Genomic DNA, 20983 nt, shown 5'->3' with positions numbered 1-20983 from the left:
CTCAGCTGTATAGTCCCAGGGTACATCGTTTGTATAGAATGGTAGCATGGTAGACATCCCATTGGGACCGGCGCGACTATCCTTACTACGAACAGAACATGTGCCTTGTGTGGCAAGACTGCGACCTCAAATAGTGCGGGTGCACTTGTCGGAGACTCGAATTTAACCTCAATTGTTACCGGTGTCTTTGCAGATGGTGCTGCTTCAAACTCAAGAGGTACAGACATATTCACCTCAGCGTCCTCAGATGGTTGGATCTGGACTATGATTGGATTGAGAGTAATTGTCAGTTTCTTCGGGTCATCACCTTCTACGATCAACACGATTGATCCCTCGAGATCCCAGTCATCTTTTACTTTAATCATGTGGATACCTCCACCCTTATGGTCTGGCAAAGGGTTGTTGCGGACGTTTAGAGCGGGTTCATTTGCCACATTGATCTGGTTATCAATCAAGGACTGTATCTTATCTTTCAAGGAGCGGCACTCATCGATGGTGTGCCCTTTCATGCCGGAGTGGTATGTACAGGACTTGTTCGGGTTAACCCGCTAAGAAGGATTCTTAGGGGTTGCATCAGGTATGGGGGTGACATAACCAGTAGCTTTGAGTCTCTCATATAGTTGGTCTATGGGTTCAACGATGGTTGTATATTATTTTGGAGGTCTGCGATTAAAATTAGGTCGGGGTCTAGGGAAATTCTGGCGTGCAGGGGGTGATTGATAATGAGATTGTTGAGCATTATAAGTTTGGTAGACATGAGCGGGTTGAGAATATCTAGGTGAGGTAGGTTGATATGTAGGAGGTGGAGATAACTGATAAGTTGGTGGCGGAGCTTGGTACGAGAGTGCTTGGTAATTTGGGGTCGGTTGGTATGTGAGTGGAGGTGTTGGGTAAGCTTGGTATTTAAGGGGAGACTTGGTCCTTTGTGCAACCATCACGAACCCTACATCCCTTTTCTTGGACACACCACCGGAATGTAGAGCCTTATTTGTAGCTTGCAATGCTTCGAAATTTGTAACCATACCACTTTTAATACCTTCTTCAATTCTTTCACCTAATTTGATAATGTCGGAGAACTTGTGGTTCTCAATCATCATCAGTCGATCATAGTATTGCGGGTCCTGAGCCCGGACAAAGAACTTGTTCATTTGCTCCTCTTCTAAGGGGAGTCTGACCTTAGTAGCTTCGGACCTCCAGCGAGTAGCATACTCGTGAAATGTCTCTGTGGTCTTCTTCTTCAAATTTTGGATATAGAACACGTCTGGCGCGTTCTCTGTATTAAAACTAAATTTATCTATGAAGTCAGATGTCATACCTACCCAACTTGACCACTTCTTGGGATCTTGGCTGATGTACCAAGATAATGTGTCTCCTTTCAAACTCTTCATGAGCAACTTCATGCGGATTCTTTCATCCTTCCCTACTCCAACCAGCTTGTCGCAATATGTTCTCAGGTGGACCCTTGGATCACCCGTACCATTAAAAATTTCAAACTTAGGAGGTTTGTACCCCTTAGGCAGTTTGACATCAAGTTGTATGCAAAGGTCTTCGTAGTCCAGCCCCTCGATTCCTTTACTCCCCTCAATGCCCTGAATCCGACTGGTCAGTTTCTTAAGTTCCTCGGCCAAGTTCCTGATAAGCAGATCCTCTTCATCAAACTCAGGTGTGCATGAGATAGGTTGGGTGGAGTGTGGCATGGTCTCCACGTAGATAAGATTGTTATGGTGGCCTGGTGTATGGGTATGGAAATGGTCGTTTGTGGAGTTCTGAGGTTATGGGATGAGTAGTGGGGTGTTGTTTGGGGTATGGCAAGCGTTACATTGGTTCTTTGGTGGAGCGGTGTGATGATGAGGTGCGGGGTGATTCTGCTGTTTTAGGATATTTTGAGGAGGTGTAGGGTTTTGAGCGTTAGGGAAGTTGATATCTGGGGTGTTGAGGGAAAATGACAGGTTTGCCAGATTCCGAACCTAATCAAGCTCTTCCTGGAATTTCAACAGTTTCTGTTCAAGTTGTGACATATTCTTGTTAGGAACCCGAATACCTTGGCCATCAGTGGCCTTTACCTGTTCAGTTGTGTTCTCCTTCTCGATGTTGTTTAAATCTTCCATTTTGCCTTTGTTCTTGCCTTTAATGGGACTAAGAGGAGGAGTGGGTGGAGGGCCCCTGGATCTTGTGAAATAAGATAATGATGCCAGAGTGCACGAACTATCCTTTGGGGAGGGGAATAATAATAAAAAAAAGGTAATCAAGTCAGTGAGGATTATGAAAAGTATTGCAATATTTAAACACATAGTGCAAGAATGTAAAGTGTGTCCTAATTTGAGAACCTCTTTGTGTCCGAGGTAGGCCTAGCGACAAATTGATTTGGAGAACTTAAAATGCTAAATGCCTCATTTTATTAATAAAAATAGACGAATTCCAAAATGACACTAAATAAGTAGGAAATAAAAGTCACTAATGGCCATTGGCCTTATTACATTCATAAAGCGAAAAAGTAAATTCCTATCTATTTGGTCCCAGAATGACCTTCTGCAGATTCTACATCCTTGGCTCCGTCGAATAGCTTCCCTAATTCTCGAAGTCCTAGCAACAGGTATGCTCTAGCTAGATGTCCACCTTTGGTACCTGTTTGACAGTCTTCAACCCTTTTGAGAAATTTTCCCTCTAGTTCTACTATGTCTCGCTCCAAGTATCCTAGCCTTTTGTTGGCACTAATAGCCATGTCTTTCCATTCCTCAATCAGCTTCTTGTTGGACTCTTGTATCTCGTGGTGTTCTCTCTTGCATTCACAAATCCTTTTGCGCAGCTGGTTATGCTTGACTTATGCCTCGACCTTTTCATCTATAATTGTGTGACCTCGAACTAACCCTGGCTGGCCCAGACCATCCCAATTGTCTTCTAACCAACCTGAATAGAAAGGGGTACAACCGGCATGATATCTGTCTGGCTTGATGGTGTATTTCCCCATTACGATCTTGCAGTGCCACATGTGCTGGGCTTGGCACTTGTGGGGACTATCATCATTTTGGAAGTCAGCTCGAATATGGCTCATCTTGTCGACCCTGGGTATGACTTGCTTCCTACCTGCTTGCCTCATAACTCGAAGAAGGATGTAACGGTATGTTCCTCTTAGACCAATCAGTATCAGGAAAGGTGCATCTCTGGATCGGGCGATGAACTCTTCTATCAGAAACCACTCGAACATACATTGAACCTGTTCTTCAGTCAGATTATCAAAGAGCTCAACCCATTCTTTGGCATTCTCAGGCGGAGCGAACATGTCGGGGATGTAATTCATTCGCTTTGGGTGGTAGAAAGCGATGTAATCATCCTAGGACCTTCACTTAATTTCTTATATATATTCGCCCTTTTGGAGATGTTCCATGAGCCAAAGCTGAAGTAGTAGATTGCAGCCTTCAAAGTGTCTCGCTCCTCGTTAACACTTCTCTAAGGCTCGGTATATGTCTGTGATGATCATGGGTACAATGTTGAATGTCTGCCACCAATACCCTCCATTAGGGTCTTGGTTACCATAGCTAGCCTGGCATGGATTCTCCTTTTCTTCATTGGAAACACGATCAGACCCAAGAAGCAAAACCTGAAGACGAAAACTTTATGATGGATATGTCTCGAGGACGTGATGGCAAACTCGTCATGGTAGGTACGGTATGATTTGTTGTGATCGTACCTTTCATACAGGTAGTAAAAGGGATGTACGATTCCTTCAGGAATACCAATTCTGCATTGTTCTTCAAACCCATCATTTTTAGGAAACCCTTTCTTGTGCGGTTCTCAGGCATTAGCAAACCCGGAGTTTCCCACACTAGACCAGACAGTCCTCCTATCTCCTTTAGCAAAGGTGTCATTTAGATGTCCCCAAAGCGGAACACGACCCTTTCACAATCCCAAAATAAGGTAGCAGCTTCTATTATCATGTTGTTAGGCTGGATCTCCAGGAGGGATGGTAGATTGCCCAGATATTTTCTAATGAGGGTTTTTTCACTAGAATGTAAATCTTCCCACCAACTTAGCAATCTTGGGTGGATATTGGCGACCATGCCAAATCTGGGGACTTCGCGCCTCATATTTCTGCAAGACAAACAAGGTTAGGCCCTTACCCCCACCAGACTCGACTATTTAATATCATCAATTAGCATGAAGCATTTAGTTCTCCAAATAAATGCACAGAACGTGATGATGTCCGTTTGGGTTTAGAGAAACCAGTGGACTTTGGACAAGGCTATCATAAAGGATCACAATTGACCCGGCCAGGTTTGACCACGATGCATGCATAATTTAAATAGAGTAAGGTTTCTATGGGGTTTTAGACTGGTACCCTTGAGCAGACAACTTAAGGGGGAAGGCACGGAACTGTCGACTGCACTACTAATCGACTAGTTTTACCGCAAATAAGCCTTTCCAAATTTAGGGGGTAATGATATAGGAAGGGCAGAAACCACTCATCAAGCGTTGCTATAGTATTCATTTGGCACGAGTGGAGTATGATGTTGAGCATGATTATGCAATAATTAAAAGCATGTTGACATGATTTGCACATTAAGAAAGCAATAAATATAGCAGTTTTATAATTTAAAGCAGTTATAAAGGAAGGAAACAAGAAAGATATGTCAGTTTTGCTTTTGGAGAAGAAATTAAATGCTTAAAGAAATTAAACAAATAATTGCACATAGGGAGGGGTACAAATTCACAAAAATGGTATAAAATGGTAAAAGCCTAAATTTACCCAGCAGAATCGCCATGTTGCTCTGCCCCATTTTTTCCTTGCGGAATCGGGTTTATGACATTTTGGTTGGGACAACTCTTTCCTTTTGGATAGGGGGTTTGCATTTTTAAAGAGTCGCCGCCTAACGATTTAACGTGCGTTAGGACACATATGGGGTTCATTTATGACTACATTTGGTAACCATAGATAGGGTAAGGGCTTGAAATTATCCTAAGGGGAAGGTGAAATGATTAGTTGAAAACAATTTTAAAAATGATTAGTTTGAAATAAGCTTTGGAAAGCACTAGAAGAGTTTTCCTAGGTGAAAAACCAGTTTGAAGAAGAAAAGAAACAGGACAACCAGCAACTCAAAACCAAATCAACATACATAGTTCAAACACACACGGGGAAAAGAGGAATTGGGGATAAGTAGTTCATATGTGAAAGCAAATTTGCACACAGGTTAACACCATAGAAGTACTACAAAACTTGAATAGTCATAGCAAAAGCCTATCACAAAAGGTTCATGCCAGGAGCTTAACAGTATTAGATTAAGGGGTGCTAAACAGAGTTACTCATTAGGTTTAGGGGGGAGGGTTTAGAATCACATAGGAACTAGGTGTCATGCTTATGATGTATTGGGGGTTAGGGTGTAGGGAAGAATAGTAGTAGAAAATGTAAGAAAGTAGTACACATGCTAAATTACAAAGAAGAGGTAATCACATGGCAAAATAGGCATGCTATTTGCAAAGGAGACAACAGAACCACGAGTAGAAGCATAAGAGAAACAAAAGGAAGTACAATACAAATAAAGACATATTGTTTTGGATGCTGTAAGTTAAACTGAAAACACACCAGTAAAAATGAGAAAATAAGTGCAGAGTGAGAAGTGAAAAGCAGTACAATGAAGAGAAGTAGAGCAGTAGAGCAATGTAATCACTCAGTTTTGCCTTGCAGCCGACTGAGTATCAAGTAAAAAGCAAGAGAAGCAAGAGAGTATGTATGTATGTAAGAGAGAGTTCGGAACAGTGTCATTGTTCATGTCCTATGCTAAATAGAGGGTAGAGCATTTATAGTCTGAGAACAGGCAGGAAAATAAGGTAATAAGTACTGACTTAGCACAATTATAGAAATAATACAAATCAGAATCAATTAAAGACCCGGACTACCTTTAATTAGGGAGTCATAGTTCAAACGGGTACCAGTTGTATCAAATAGGGAAAAGAATTTCTTATAAGACTGATTTTACCAAAGTAGGAGTAGTAAAAGCATGTAGCATATAATAAGGACTAAGTACAGAATATTTTCAAGTAAGGAAAGTACACGTTAAATAACTAATAGCATATTTGTGAACATATATAAGGTAGAGTACAATTTTAATTCTAAAAGTTAGTTCAAGAATCACGAATGAGATTGAAAATCTCTGGGAATCAGCACTAACTAAGGAAAGTATCACAAAAGTAAGGAAGCAATTCGAAAAATCAGTACAAAATTACAAAACAAAATCACAAATTCAGGGAAGATATCGCAGGTCTAAGGAGATCACACAAAATCAATATAAATTATGTGAACAATCAATAAAACAAATAGTCGAACCTATTAAACGATAAATAACACGTGTTGAACAAAATTAGAGAGACCATAAGAACAAATTAGAGCAGGAAGCACAAGAGCATATAGAACATACATGAAACCTAGAATGTTTACGAGAGACATGCAAACACATCGCAAACAAACTCAAACTTCAAATCGAACCCAGAAGTATTAGGGTTTCTTAACAAAAATGAATCGAGCAAAAGGGAAGACTCAAGTGATGTTTAAACATGCTAAAAATCACAAAGTAATTGCTAAAATCAGAAAGAAATTATTTTTGCAAAAGGGTTTGAAACCCTAGTCTGGAAAGTGAGGAAATCGTTTGAAGTCAGAGAAATCTTTTGAGGAAAACAGGTGTAAACCTTAAAAGACACATAGATCCCTCATAGATATAAAAAGATCGGAGGATTTAAAGCTAGAGTTTCCAGAAAAGTAGTAGAGATGATAGAATAGGTCAAGAGCCCATAGATCCGTAATAAAACAAGAAGAAGTTCTTATTCACAAACGGAAAATGGCCTGAGACAGGCTGATAAACAAAGTTCCAAACCGGAACCAGTTAGGGTTCTCAAGGATCCAAGAAATCGAAGAGCCATGGTGTGTGGAAGACTAGGTCCGGTCGAAGAAGACATAGAAACATCGTAGGAGGGGTTCACGCCGGTGATGGTGTTTTAGGGTTAGGGTTAGGTCTCAGAGAGAATTTGGAGAGGAAGGGATTCAAGGGCGGTGCAAATGAGAGAATGAGGTAGGGTTTGGGGGGTTGTTGGATTAAAAAAGGAAAGAAATAATATGGACCATTGATCTGGGAGATCAACGGTCGAGATTAAATGGGGTAGGGGGTGGATATGGGTTAATAGGGTGTGGGTCGGGTTTTTTAACTGTGAAATTGGGCTGGGAATTGGGGTCCGATTTGGCTATAATTAAAAGACAATTTGGCTATAATTGAAAACCAATTTGACTATAATTTAAATAGCCAGTTTTTCCTATTTAATTTATAAAAGATAGTAGATAATTTCTGAAAAATAATTTGAAATTCTAATATGATTTATAATACATAATTAGCAATTTAAAAATACAAGATCCAATTTTATGCATATAAAACATAATTAAATCTTAAAAGGGCTAATATTGCAATTATGTGCAATTTAGCTTTAAAAATACTAAATGTAATTATACAAAATATATAAAAATTACCTTAGCCATATTTTGGAATAAATATAGAAATCCAATAGATGAATTATCAAAAAAATAATTTTGAAAATAATTATTGGGGATTTTATGGATAAAAAGAGAGAAAATAAATCAATTTAAAACTTTAAAATTATGGAAAAATAATAAAAACCTTGGAAATGCTTATATATGCATATATATGCTTTTTTGAAGGTATTTTACATATTTAAAATATATGGGAAAAAATTGGGTATCAACATGCGTGAGGCTAATCCTTGTCTCCATACTTGCATGAGGCTAATACATACCTCCCTATTTGCATGAGTCTAATCCCTGACTCCATAAGGCTAATCCTTGCTTTCCTGTTTGCATGAGGCTAATCCTTGTCTCCTTATCTACATGAGGCTAATCTTTGCCTCCACATTCGCATGGGACTAAGCGCTGTCCTTTTTGCACAAGATATTGCTCTATTTTTGCTATCTATTCGTTTTTCAATCGGGCTAAGCTCTGGCCTCCATTTCACAAGACTAAGCCTTGTCTTGTTAACATCTTATTATTGCATATCATGGGCTGAAATTACGCCAATCTATCCTATGGCATCATAGTCTAAAGGCATCATCCTCATAGCCGGAAGATACCATGCCATGGCCTGAGGATCTCTCAAACTTGCATATCATTATTCAAAGGCGTCATGGTTCGGAGGCACATTGTCATGGCCCGAGAACATCATTTCACCGCCTGCAAATCCCTCACTAATCAATTCATGGCCCAGGACGTCATGGTCTAAAGTCATCATCTTTAACCATCCAAAGACAACCTTCATGGTTCAAAGGGAATCTGCATCATGTTTAAATTTTCGCAAATACATTTGTAGCATCTTTTATCTACAGGTATAAGCAACCGCTATCTTAGTAGGATCAATCTCGCTCCAGTTCCCCCAACCACCCCGAGCTTCAACCGCTCACCATAGCCGCTTCCGCATCGCATGTCTGTTCTTGCAGTAATTTCGTCGGCATACTCCGTGGATGAATCCAGAACTACACATGGCCTGATTCCTATAAAACCAAGGATATGTAGGCAACTTAGAAGCCATGGTGCAGCCTAATTTCTTAAATCATTTCTCTTGGTCAAAATTGGCCATCATTTCTTTACCCGAAAACTCTTTCATCCTTCCCGGGTAAAGAGGAGCAGTTGTTGATACCCAATTTTTTCCTATATATTTTAATCATGCATAAATACCTTAAAAATAGCATATACATGCATATATAAGCATGCACAAGGCTTTTATAATTTTTTCCATAATTTTAAGGATTTAAATTGATTTATTTCCTTCCCTTTTATTCATGAAATCCCCAAAAATTATTTTCCAAATTATTGTTAAGATGATTTAGTCATTTAACATCTATATTTATGCCAAAATATGGTTAATATTTTTTGTATGTATTTTTATAATTGCATTTTGTATTTTTTAAGCCAAAATTGCATACAATTGCAATATTAGCCCTTAATGTATAATTATATTTTATATGCGTAAAATTGGTATCAAGGGTTTGCCGCCGACTTGTATTCAAGGGCCCTGGGACACGCCGACTTGTATCAAGGGTTTGCTGTTTTGGCTGTTCATGTCTATTCCGATGTGATTTCGAGCAAAATCACACTGTATTTGTTACGATCTTTGAAGTTCTAAGCAGGTTCTTCCATCTCTATTTGGGTTTCTTTTGAAACCCTAATTTTCGTTTGCATCTCTTAGATCTGTGCTATTTTTAAATGATTCAAGTCTATTCCTTTTATGTTTTACACTATTCCCGAACCTCTTTTGCAAAAATCATCGATTTCAGTTGTTTTTACTTTATTTTGAAGTTAGGGTTTTTTCGGAACGTTTTCTACACCTTGTTTATGCCGATTTTTTTATGTTAAAACTTCTATCCTTTGCATATCTCAACTGATTCTATGTTCTTACTGCTTTTTCAACTCGCCTGTGTTAGAATCCCTAATATTTCTAGATTTTCTCTGTTTGGTTCTGTGTTAGCATGACTACTCGATTCTTGTTTAAGTTTCTGTGATTACCCTGCCTCGAATGTGTTCTTACTAAGCTTTTAGCCTAATTTATACCACCTCTATATGATTATGTTCATCGATTGTTCGAGACTTGCCTATTTCTATTGTTAACCTTGCCCGGTTGCTATGTCTGTTTATTCTTACTCTATTTATCTGATGAGTATGGAATCATAACATCCTCTTGATTGATTCCGATTTTCTTATTTTATGGTCTGATTGGAAGATTCTCTTTTAAACCCTAAATTTCTACTTCACCTGTTTAAATTAACTGATTCTCCTACTTTATTTGTTTTGGTACTTTAGTCTTATTGAACCATTTTCTTAATTAGGAGTTTTCTGAACTTAGCCCTAATTTCTTACCCTATACTTACTTAATTTGATTCTTTCCTTATTAGTCATATACTGATTTCTTGCCTTATATGCTACTGGGTCTTACCGTTCGAATTAATTCCCTTAACTTAAGGGAGTACTTACCTTGATTTCTTGACTGATTGATTCTAAGTTCCTTAATTACTAATGGACTTTGATTTCTACCTTATTTTCTACCTGCTTTCAGACTATAAATACTATAGTCTTTCATTAGCACAACACACGAACTCTAGGTTCAAAAACTATCGCTCACACTCAAACTTTCTGCTCTCTCTTTTGTACTACTTGCTATTACTTTAAGTTAGATGGCTGCAAGCCAAGGCTAACCATTGTGTTATCTTGTTCTTTCATTTTAGTCAATGTCCTCTTTACTAGTATGCTCTAGTTTCAATTCAAAGTTCCAACAACAATATGATTCTCTTATTGTTTAAGTTCATCCTGTTTCTGGTTTGCTTCTATTTGTGGTTTTATTGTGAAACTTGTAGTTGATATTTACATTATTAGCATGTTATATAACTCCCTTCCTCAAGAATAGTATGTTACCCCTCTACTTATTTCTGAGCATGTCCATACCAATTACTTGCTGTATGCTTATCATCATGTGCTCCATGAATCCCCATATCCTTATCACCCATGTAAGTGATCTTGTTCTTTGTGTCTGGTTTTGTGACTATGCCTGGTCAGCTGTTTCTGAGCATGTATATACCAATTCCTAGACCTTTGCTTGATTATGTGCTTGCAATCAAGTGTTCTATGTATCCCAAACTCCTTGACCCCTGTTTGTGACTACTGAATTTACTTTGGTTCTATGACTACTGGCTATGTATAAACCTGTCCTAAGGTGTTGTGTTTGGACTTCTATTTATTTCTTCAATATATTTCCAAACAGTCTCTGTTGTTTTGCTCCATTACTTTCAAACATACTTCCTTTTTAATACTATTTTTTACTAAAACCTCTCAACTTGTGTCAAGACATTCACTCTACTCCTAGTCAACAAGTTCTGCCCCCTCTAGTATGTGTACTGCCTTGGGATCCTCTTGAGAACCCTCTGAACTCTGGCATACTGAGGCTAGCCCTTCCATACTGCACTTGTTCAATTCTTGGTTACCAAGTCTAGGTGTAAGCGCTGCCCAGGATCCTTGAGATTCTTAGGGAACTTTGATGCACCTAGACTATCCTTGAGATTCTTAGGGAACTTTGATGCACCTAGACTATGTCATTGTCTATGGAATTGAGGCATTTTAGGCTACTGGAGGCTTTGGGAATCAGGGCCTAATCAAAGGCTCCCTATAGAATAGCTTCTTATTTTTTTTATTTACTTATGTAATTCATTCATTGGTCTGTAATAACTTGTAAACAAATATTGGGGTATTTAGTGAAAGGGATGGGTAGATACATGTTTTATGGGGTAGTACGGGTAGAAATCATGTTCATAGGGCTTTATATTTAATCTGATCGCTTTGTCAAATAGAAATCATGCTCATAGGGCTTTACATTTTGTCATGCCTATAGGAACTATGCCTATAGGTTCCAAATAATCATGCCTTCAGTGTCTTAAAATCAGATTAACCAATAGATGTCATGCCTATAGGACTTAATCCAGATTCTGTTATGATGAGTGTTTATGTATGCTTTCAATGTCTTAAAATCAGATTAACCAATAGATGTCATGCCTATAGGACTTAATTCGGATCCTGTTATAACAAGTGTTATGTATGTTTCCATGCCTGCAAGTCTTTAAAATCAGTATCAAACGTAGATATCATGCCTATAGGAAATCATACTCAAATTCCTGCCTATTAATCTAAGCTAGTCTGAATAATTCAACTTAGTCCACGCTTAGTTCACTTCTGGTTTAACTAAGTATTCCATCTTTCCTGAAACAAGTTCTTTAAAAAACTGCCTCAATCTCATTAGATATCATGCCTATAAGTATTACAGAAAATCCGTTTCAAAACCTATTTTGTTTCACTGTATAAATGTGCTAATCAGTACTCCGCGTATAGGCAAGCCTTTAGGGCATTTTCAAAACTGCATTTCTAAAAATTGTTTCTATTGCTTAATGTTTTTCTGATTCTAACGGGCTTTTAAAAATCTATAGGCAGCTGCTAGGATCACAACTCCTGAGTGTCTAAAAATAAGTTGCTTATTTCTGCATATTCACCTAGATATCCTGCCTTAGGACATTATTTGATAAAAGACCTTAATTGTGCTTGAGTCGTGCTGTTATGTGCTTATTTGAAACTTTGAGCCTCTAATTGCTTCTTTCTATGTGCTAAAAGTCCTACATGTTTTACTTGTCGCCTTAGAATTTTTTACCTTTTAAAACCTTAGGGGTCCGTCTAGAACCACCTATATGTATAGGTCCTAACTCCCTCCAAGACCATTAAGACGAGACGGGTAGCAGCACGCAATAGAGATTGCTGACCAAACACTCGCTTTGCATGACCAATAAGGGGATGTGAAGGGTAGATATGGGATATGATGACTACGCGCTAATGTCACGTGTAGCCCCTCATTGAGGAGTGATTACCGGGAATTATGTGGGGTGATCCTATAGACTAACCAACCTAGGACCCCTCTTCCCAACTCCCGTTGTTTAAATGAATTTACTTTTCTTTACATATGTGCAAATCGTTCAAACCTTTTCCCTTGTTTTTTACTTGAATCATACATGTACTTAGAATGTCAAAACATGCCTTTATTTGTGTGTATGTGTTGAAACTATTTATTTGGATTTATTCACATAGTTTAAGTTCGGTTGGGACCCACCGTTGTGGATTCCGAGGGGTGCCTAACACCTTCCCCTCAAGATTATTTCGATCCCTTACCCTAATCTCTGGTAATGCAAACTAGTGCAAGAGTTAATTGCTCTAGGTTCTTCAACGGCCTTGGGACACGCCGACTTGTATCAAGGGTTTGCTGTTTTGGCTGTTCATGTCTATTCCGATGTGATTTCGAGCAAAATCACACTGTATTTGTTACGATCTTTGAAGTTCTAAGCAGGTTCTTCCATTTCTATTTGGGTTTCTTTTGAAACCCTAATTTTCGTTTGCATCTCTTAGATCTGTGCTATTTTAAATGATTCAAGTCTGTTCCTTTTATGTTTTACACTATTCCCGAACCTCTTTTGCAAAAATCATCGATTTCAGTTGTTTTTACTTTATTTTGAAGTTAGGGTTTTTTCGGAACGTTTTCTACACCTTGTTTATGCCGATTTTTTTATGTTAAAACTTCTATCCTTTGCATATCTCAACTGATTCTATGTTCTTACTGCTTCAATTTACAAACATATATATTTGATGATAAATTATATATACTAATTAGGTCTGTGTGTGGATGGTTTCACGCCTTTTTCTATATCTGCGATACCATATTCATGTTGGCCTGTCTTTCTTACACCTCATAATCTACCACCCGAGTTGTGTATGACTAGTCCATATCTATTCTTAAATTGTATTATCCCCAGTCCACGTAATCCAAAAAGTTTGATTGATGTGTATTTGTAACTTTTGATTGATGAGCTAAAATAATCGTGGTATGATGGTGTTGAAACATATGACATATCAACCAAGCAGAATTTCAATTTGCATGCTAATTTAATGTGGACTATTAACGATTTTCCTGCGTATGGAATGTTGTCTGGGTGGATGACTGCTGGGAAGCTAGCTTGTCCTTACTACATGGAAAATAGTAAAGTGTTCACTTTGAAACATGGCCGAAAGCAATCATGGTTTGATTGTCATCGTCAATTCTTGCCTCATGATCATGAGTTTAGAAGGAAGAAAATGCATTCAAAAAGAATAAAATGGAATATGATTCTCCACCTCCGATACTTTCAGGTGAGGAAATTTGGGAGAGGGTCCAGAACTTCAGTAAAGTTACTGAAGCTCCACCTTATAGATTCCCCGGATATTGTGTTACTCATAATTGGACGAAACAAAGTATATTTTGGGAGTTGCCTTATTGGAAGGATAATCTTCTCCGTCACAACTTTGATGTCATGCATATTGAGAAGAATTATTTTGATAATTTGTTCAACACAGTGATGGATGTTAAGATAAGATAAAGGATAACCCGAAGGCTAGAATGGACTTACAAGAATATTGCAGGCGGCCTGAATTATACTTGCAGACAGCAAACAATGGTAAGGTGTTTAAGCCCAAAGCAAGTTACACATTCACTTTGGAGGAAAGACGACAAATTTGTGATTGGGTTACGAAATTGAAGATGCGTGAGGGTTATGCATCGAATCTTGTAAAAAAAGTAGATATGGAGGTAGGGAAGTTGAGCCATTTGAAAAGTCATGACTGTCATGTTTTCATGGAGACCTTAGTGCCTATTGCATTTTATGGTTTGCTTGAAATAATCTGGAAACCCATCACAGAGATTAGTTTGTTTTTCAAAGACTTGTATTCTACCACATTAAGGGAAGAAAACCTACTCCGGATGAATCAGAACATTCGTGTAACTTCTAGTAAGATGGAAAAAATATTTCCATGTGTTTTTTTATGTGATGGAACACCTTCCAATCCACCTTGTATACGAGGCACGACTTGGGGGCCTGTTCAATGTAGATGGATGTATACCTTTGAAAGGTAATATTATAAGTTTGATGTAATTTTCTATTTTATTTGAATGTTCTTGGCTAACATGACATTATGTAGGACAATGAAAATGCAAACAATTTGTTAAGCAGAGGAATATGATTGAAGGATCTATATGTGAAGCTTATCTTGCAAAGGAAACTGCTCATTTTTGTTCTTAATATTTTGAGAGTAACGTGTCATGTTCTAGGAATAGGCCCAATAGGCATACAGTCGAATGTGTGAATAATCCATTATATCCACCAATGTCCATATTCAATCAACCTGGCCGATGTTCTAAGGATGTTAGAAGGAGAAGTTTGAGTGATATGGAGTACAAGTCAGCTACACTTTACGTGTTGCTAAATTGTCCCGAAGTTGTCCATTTCTTAAGCAAGTATTGATTTATTAGTTATCAAAATATAAAATTTACTGTGATTACATCTTGATGCAACTACTAAAAATATTTGATGTGTCACAGTCACTTCGTGGGTCAATTTGGTCATGATGCTGTATATACGAGATTTGATATATGGTTCAAACAATTTGTAAGTTTATCCTGATAATGTTCTAACACTATGTAGGTAAATAATGTTTGTAAGTTATGCTAACTTATGAATTTTTTTAACACTATGTAGGTAAATAATCCAAATAATGGTGCAAATCAATTTTTGATAGATATATCTTGGGGACCTGGGCTTCATGTCACAACAATGTCTAAGTACGTAGTGAATAGTTATAAGTTCCATACAGAGGATTGCTCTAAAAATAAAAATAGCAACAACAGTGGGGTGTGGGTTCAAGGTGGTGATGGCAACCAAGTTGGAGATATTGATTATTATGGCGTGCTCAAAGAAATAATAGAACTAGAATATACAGGTTGGCCATATACGAAATTGATACTCTTTAGATGCAAGTGGTTTGACCCAAATCCAACAAGAGGTACAAGAGTACACAACCAATACAACATAATTGAGGTTAATCATCCGAGGGAGTATGATCGCTATGATCCTTTTATAATTGCACATAATGTTAGACAAGTGTATTATGCTCCTTATCCATTGCGGCGGAATAAGTCCGATTGGTGGGTTGTAATAAAAATTAAGCCTGCAGGTAGGGTAGAAGTCGAGAATGTGTTAGATGTTGCATATCAAAATGATATCTCTAATGTTCACCAAATAGTGGAAGATCAGTTAGAAAATGATTTGGAACATCCTGAATGCATATTGGAAGAAGTTGATATAAATGAAGTAACAATTATAGAAAATGAGGACGAAGAATCAACTGATGAAGCTCAAACAAGTGAGGACGAAGAATTCTCGGACAAGGAACAATACGTTAATGAGCTTCAAAAAGTTGGTTTTTTAAAGCACTCTCGTTTTATAGCTAGTTTCTCATATGTTTCAATCTAAATATATATTATATTATGCAGATGGCAGGAAAAGGTCAATGTAACAATGACCCTACTGGTTCTCGGGGTCGAGAAAAGGCTAGGAAGGGAAAGAGGAGGGTAGATAATAATACTCCCTCTTTTCCACCCTCCACAGAGATGCATATGTCTTATCTTTCGCCCCACGGCGATGCTGAGCTGCCACAGCATCACAAGCCCTACACCTTCATCCAGACACCAGGTCTTTCATTATAGGGCCATAGGACTATACGTCCGACATACAGTCCAACTACCTCACACAGCCACATGGATCGCATCCACTCGAGTCACAGCCACTCAGGTCACAACCATCAGTATCATAGCCACTTGGGTTCCATCGAGATATGTCGCAGTCACAGGGATCACAGCCATCTTCATTAACGACTCCATCTATTTTAGGCCTTCGCCTGCGAGGTAGTAGCTCTGACCCCCTACACTGTCCACACATGCCTCTAATACACATGCTTCGTACGATGATGATGATGGTGACGAGGAAGTGCATTATGATCAATATCGCAGGATCATCATAGTCCCTGAGGGTGATGGGTAAGAGTTGATTGTTATTTTTGCGTTTATTGTTTTGTAACAATTTTACTAAGATATTAATGTATTTTATTGTTAAATTGCAGGTCCATCCCGAGTAATAAGACTACGGGGATAATCATTAGAGCTATCAGAAAGCTTTATGATGGCCCTTATGTGACTTGGACTGATTTCTCATTCTCGATGAAGGAGCAAATTTTCAATAAATTTAAGGTATAAATGTTCTTTTAAGCAGTTTAATAATTTATATTTATGATATTTCCATATAATAATTAATTTTTGAAATACATAGCAAGTGTGTATGGGAACACCGCTATAGCGCGGAAGTGGCTGCAAATTTTCATCATAAAGCTCGCAAGCGGTTGTCGGATGCTTTTTCCGATGCTATAAAGAAGAACCAGAAGCCTGACTGGTTACTTCAAAATTTATGGGATGATTTGCAAAGGCAATGGCTTACCGCAAAGTTCTTAGAGAAGAGCGAAAAGTGAAAGAAAGCTCGTGCATCTGAGAAGGGAGACTCCTTGCACACTGGAGGTGCAATCATCCTAGGGACAATAAAAAGAAGATTGATATATAATTGCTTAAATTATTTTGATTTTCAAAGTATATCTATTCTGTTTATTAACTAAATTAAATTATTTTCAGGAAAAGAAGTTGTGGCATCTAATGAACCATGATGAGCTATTCAAAGAAACGCATATTGTAAAGAAGAAGAAAGAGACGGATCAAGAAAGGTGGGTCGGGGATCGCGCCTCGACTGTATATGTAAAGTTTCACTTTTCTTTAAGTATTTTAATTTAATTATATATAAATTTTGAAATACAAATTCAATTTAAATTTTCCTATAGGGTCGCTACCAAACTAACTTGGAGGAATTCATCTGCACCCAACCAGCTGGTGAATCAGGAAAGTCAACCCAATCTTCGGACGAGGATGCTGAAAGAATATGGATAGAGTCTGCCAGCGGTCCAAAATGGGGGAAGGTATACGTGCTTCCTACTAAAATGTTCCATCGCTATAAGTGTGGAATGCAAGGAATAGGGACTTCCTCGCAAGGCGAGCAACTTAATGGGGAGAGCCTCTCTGCTATGCGGGAGACTGTGAAAAAGCTCACATCCGAGCTAAAAGCGGTCAAGGAAAGAGAAAGGGTTAGAGATGCTCAATTCCTTGGCATGCAAGCTCAGATCAGAACTCTTCTATCTATTGGAGCCTTTCCGTTGCCCCGGTCTCGTGAATCATCACTAGAGGTTCGACCTACACGTGATCGTTCCTCCCGTCCTCCCCGTGATCGTTCTTCCCGTCTTCCACAAGACCATTCTCTATACCATTTTGTAAATTAAAGTTCATCATACGGTTATGATGATGTTGTACAAAATACTCCTTGACTTTTATATACTTTGAAATAGACAAATAGAACCGTTTTGAACTAGTCGTAATATGTTTTACCTTGGTTTTTGATTTATATGTTCAATTGAACTGTAATTTGTTAGTTTTAATGTATTTATTGATTGTTGTTGTGTTGTTGTTGTTGTGTTATTGTTATTGTTGTTGTTGTTGTTGTTGTTGTTGTTGTTGTTGTTGTTGTTGTGTTGTTGTTGTTGTTTTATGTTGCTATTAGGTGTATTGGTATGCCGACAGGTGGTGTAGCTGCCAAAACAGGCATTTTATGCCAAAATTAAAACCTAGAAAACCGATCAAAGTTGTTCGGTTTCTAATAAAAAAAAATATTTTTCTGCAAATTACCGACCAAAGTTGGTTGGTTAATGAACAAGAAATTCCTAGAATTCAACATTACCGACCAACTTTGGTCAGTATTGTTAAATTTTATTATTTTTTAAAAATATATATTTTTATTTACCGACCAACTTTGGTTGGTATTTTTTTAAATTTAATAATTAATAAAAAAACATAATTTAAATATACTGACCAACTTTGACCGGTAAAATTAAATTATAAAATATGTTTCCGACCAAAGTTGGTCGGTAAATATTTTAAATTCTTCAGATGGTCGTTTTAACATACCGACCAACCTTGGTCGATATATTAAACCGACCATCAAAATAGCAACCAAGCATATTTTGACGGGTTTTGGTTGGTAATTAACCATAACTGATCAACATTGATCGGTTTTTCAGGTTGGTATTTACCGAATTTCTAGTAATGATATAAGATTTGAGATTTATTAAAGGTCTGAGGTTAGGGAATTTCATTCACGAATTTATGCCATCTATGAAAGGTTAAAAGTATGTTTCTTAACAAAAGCTGAAAGAGTTGGTAGATTAAAAGTTCAATTGCATTACGAGAGGGTTCCTGTTAGTTAATTGATAGTTTACAATTACACTAGTTTCTTCTATCAATTAGTTAAGAGAAACTCTCAGAAACCACTATGTTTTAGTGGTTATTAGCTAGTTGTAGCTATCATTTACTATATTACTTCTTATAGCTATATTTTTAGGTTTTTAATGTGTATTCGATGTATTTAAGTTACTGTATTCATGAATATAGTAACATTTCTAGGCGTGAAACAAGAGATTACAGTTAGACAGATTTTTGTATTCGACTGTATTCACGGCGTGAAACATGGGATTACAGCTAGACAGATTATTGTATTCAACTGTATTTGACTGTATTCACGATATGTATTTGTGAATATAGTAACGTAAATAGCGCCAATTCATGGTCTATTCATATGTTTTTAAACGGAAAGTGAATCAATTAACATAATAAACTCCTAATATAACTCAACAAATTCAATTATAATGTTATGAACCAGTCTCAACCCAATGTGGATACCTACAAACAAGTAGTTATTGGGCCGAGAAATAGGACCAAAAGACCTTCACAAAGATTGAGTTGGAATCGAGGCCCAATTAGCAACTATTTAAAAAGGACTAGCAGGTAGTACGAAGGGGTATGTGAATTATGTTGAAGCCTCGGCTTAGTCCGTTCTTCTCATCTCCTATGCTGAACCTATTTCTCATCCCCTTTCTTCTTAGCTTTAGGTTGCAATCTCTCTTCTCATCTACTCTCTATTTCCTTTAGTGTTGTTTTCTACTATTGTATTGCTATTTCATTATTGTAGTTCCGATTATTGAGTTAATATAATCAGTTGGTTTGAGTGTAATATCCAGTTGTTACATATAACACACAAAATTTGTATTTCCAGTTATAAACCGAAACACACCCCAAAAACATAGCAATCTTCAGAGAAAAAGATGCTGAATAACTTTTCCAGTCGATACATACAACAAAAACAGAGCAATTTGAATACATATATACATCTGAATACATAAATTATATTAATTAAAAAATATATATAAATACATTCACGGAATACAACGAGATAGTGAATACAATGAAATACATGGAATACAACGAGATACATTGAAATACAATGAATAAAAAGACAATTAATATAATGAAATACATGAAAATACAGCGAGATACATTGAAATATATTAACAAAAAATTCAAGTTGCTCAGCCCCCAACTCCGTCGTCTTTATTCAAGAACAACCCTAATGTCGTCTCGTCGAGAGGGCCGCAATTCTAACTCGAAATGCCACTGTTCCTGTTACTAGAATACCCTCACGTGCACTTTAAAAAACCTATTCTTTACAATTGAATTTGAATGACGCTTATGGATTGGGACAGAAAACTCCAGATTGGGCAGAACCCTAGAACGACAAAGAGAGGAGGAAGACGGAGATTTATATAGAGTTTTGTTTTTCGTGATACAATGGGCCAAATTTTTGGACAATGAAATTTGGTCTGCTGTGGTAGATTGTAGGAATATTTATTGAGAAATTTTCACAATCCGTGGGGAAAGAAGTGTTGGCTCTTTCGTTCTGTGTAGGGGAGACTTGATAATATAAATTCCAGATTGAGAGTCAAAGCTGTACGTTACAATCTGTATTTGGGAGAATTGTGGTTGTATTCATGGAGAAAAACTGGAGTTGTGAGAGAGAGGGTGGAGAAAAAACTGAAAGAATGAAAGAGAAAAATAATACAAGGCGTATTTTATGGCTTAAGAGTAGGAGGTGACCATAAATAGATATTTGGCTATAAAAATCAAATATAGCTACGGAATATAATTTTTTAAAAACGTATTTATTTAAAATAAATAAGGTAGCAAGCAAAAAAATTCCATTAGTTAATTCTATGTAAATTACTAATGAATAGTGACATTTGCTGGCTCAGTTCATTTAATATACTCAAAATGGACCTCTAACAGGTTATTGTGAGAATGAAAATGGGCCTCAGGTTAAGGCCCAAAACGTCTCTAAACTTTCTGAGAATCAAAACATGCCACATGCTGTTTGAACGAGCACATAACTGGACTGAACAATAGATCAAGAGTCTTCATGACTCCACTCTAATTATCAGCCTTGTTGGGCGATTATTCAGGTCCAATGACCTCTGGGGACAACAATACAGTTGTTTCAAACTTACGATTTTCACACACCGTTTCAAACTCACAATTTTTACACACAATCGAAAGGAAAGGAGGACATT

Source organism: Nicotiana tabacum, chromosome 8 (assembly GCF_000715075.1).
Source record: "Nicotiana tabacum cultivar K326 chromosome 8, ASM71507v2, whole genome shotgun sequence".
NCBI lineage: Eukaryota > Viridiplantae > Streptophyta > Magnoliopsida > Solanales > Solanaceae > Nicotiana > Nicotiana tabacum.
This window is presented reverse-complemented; position numbering follows the sequence as displayed.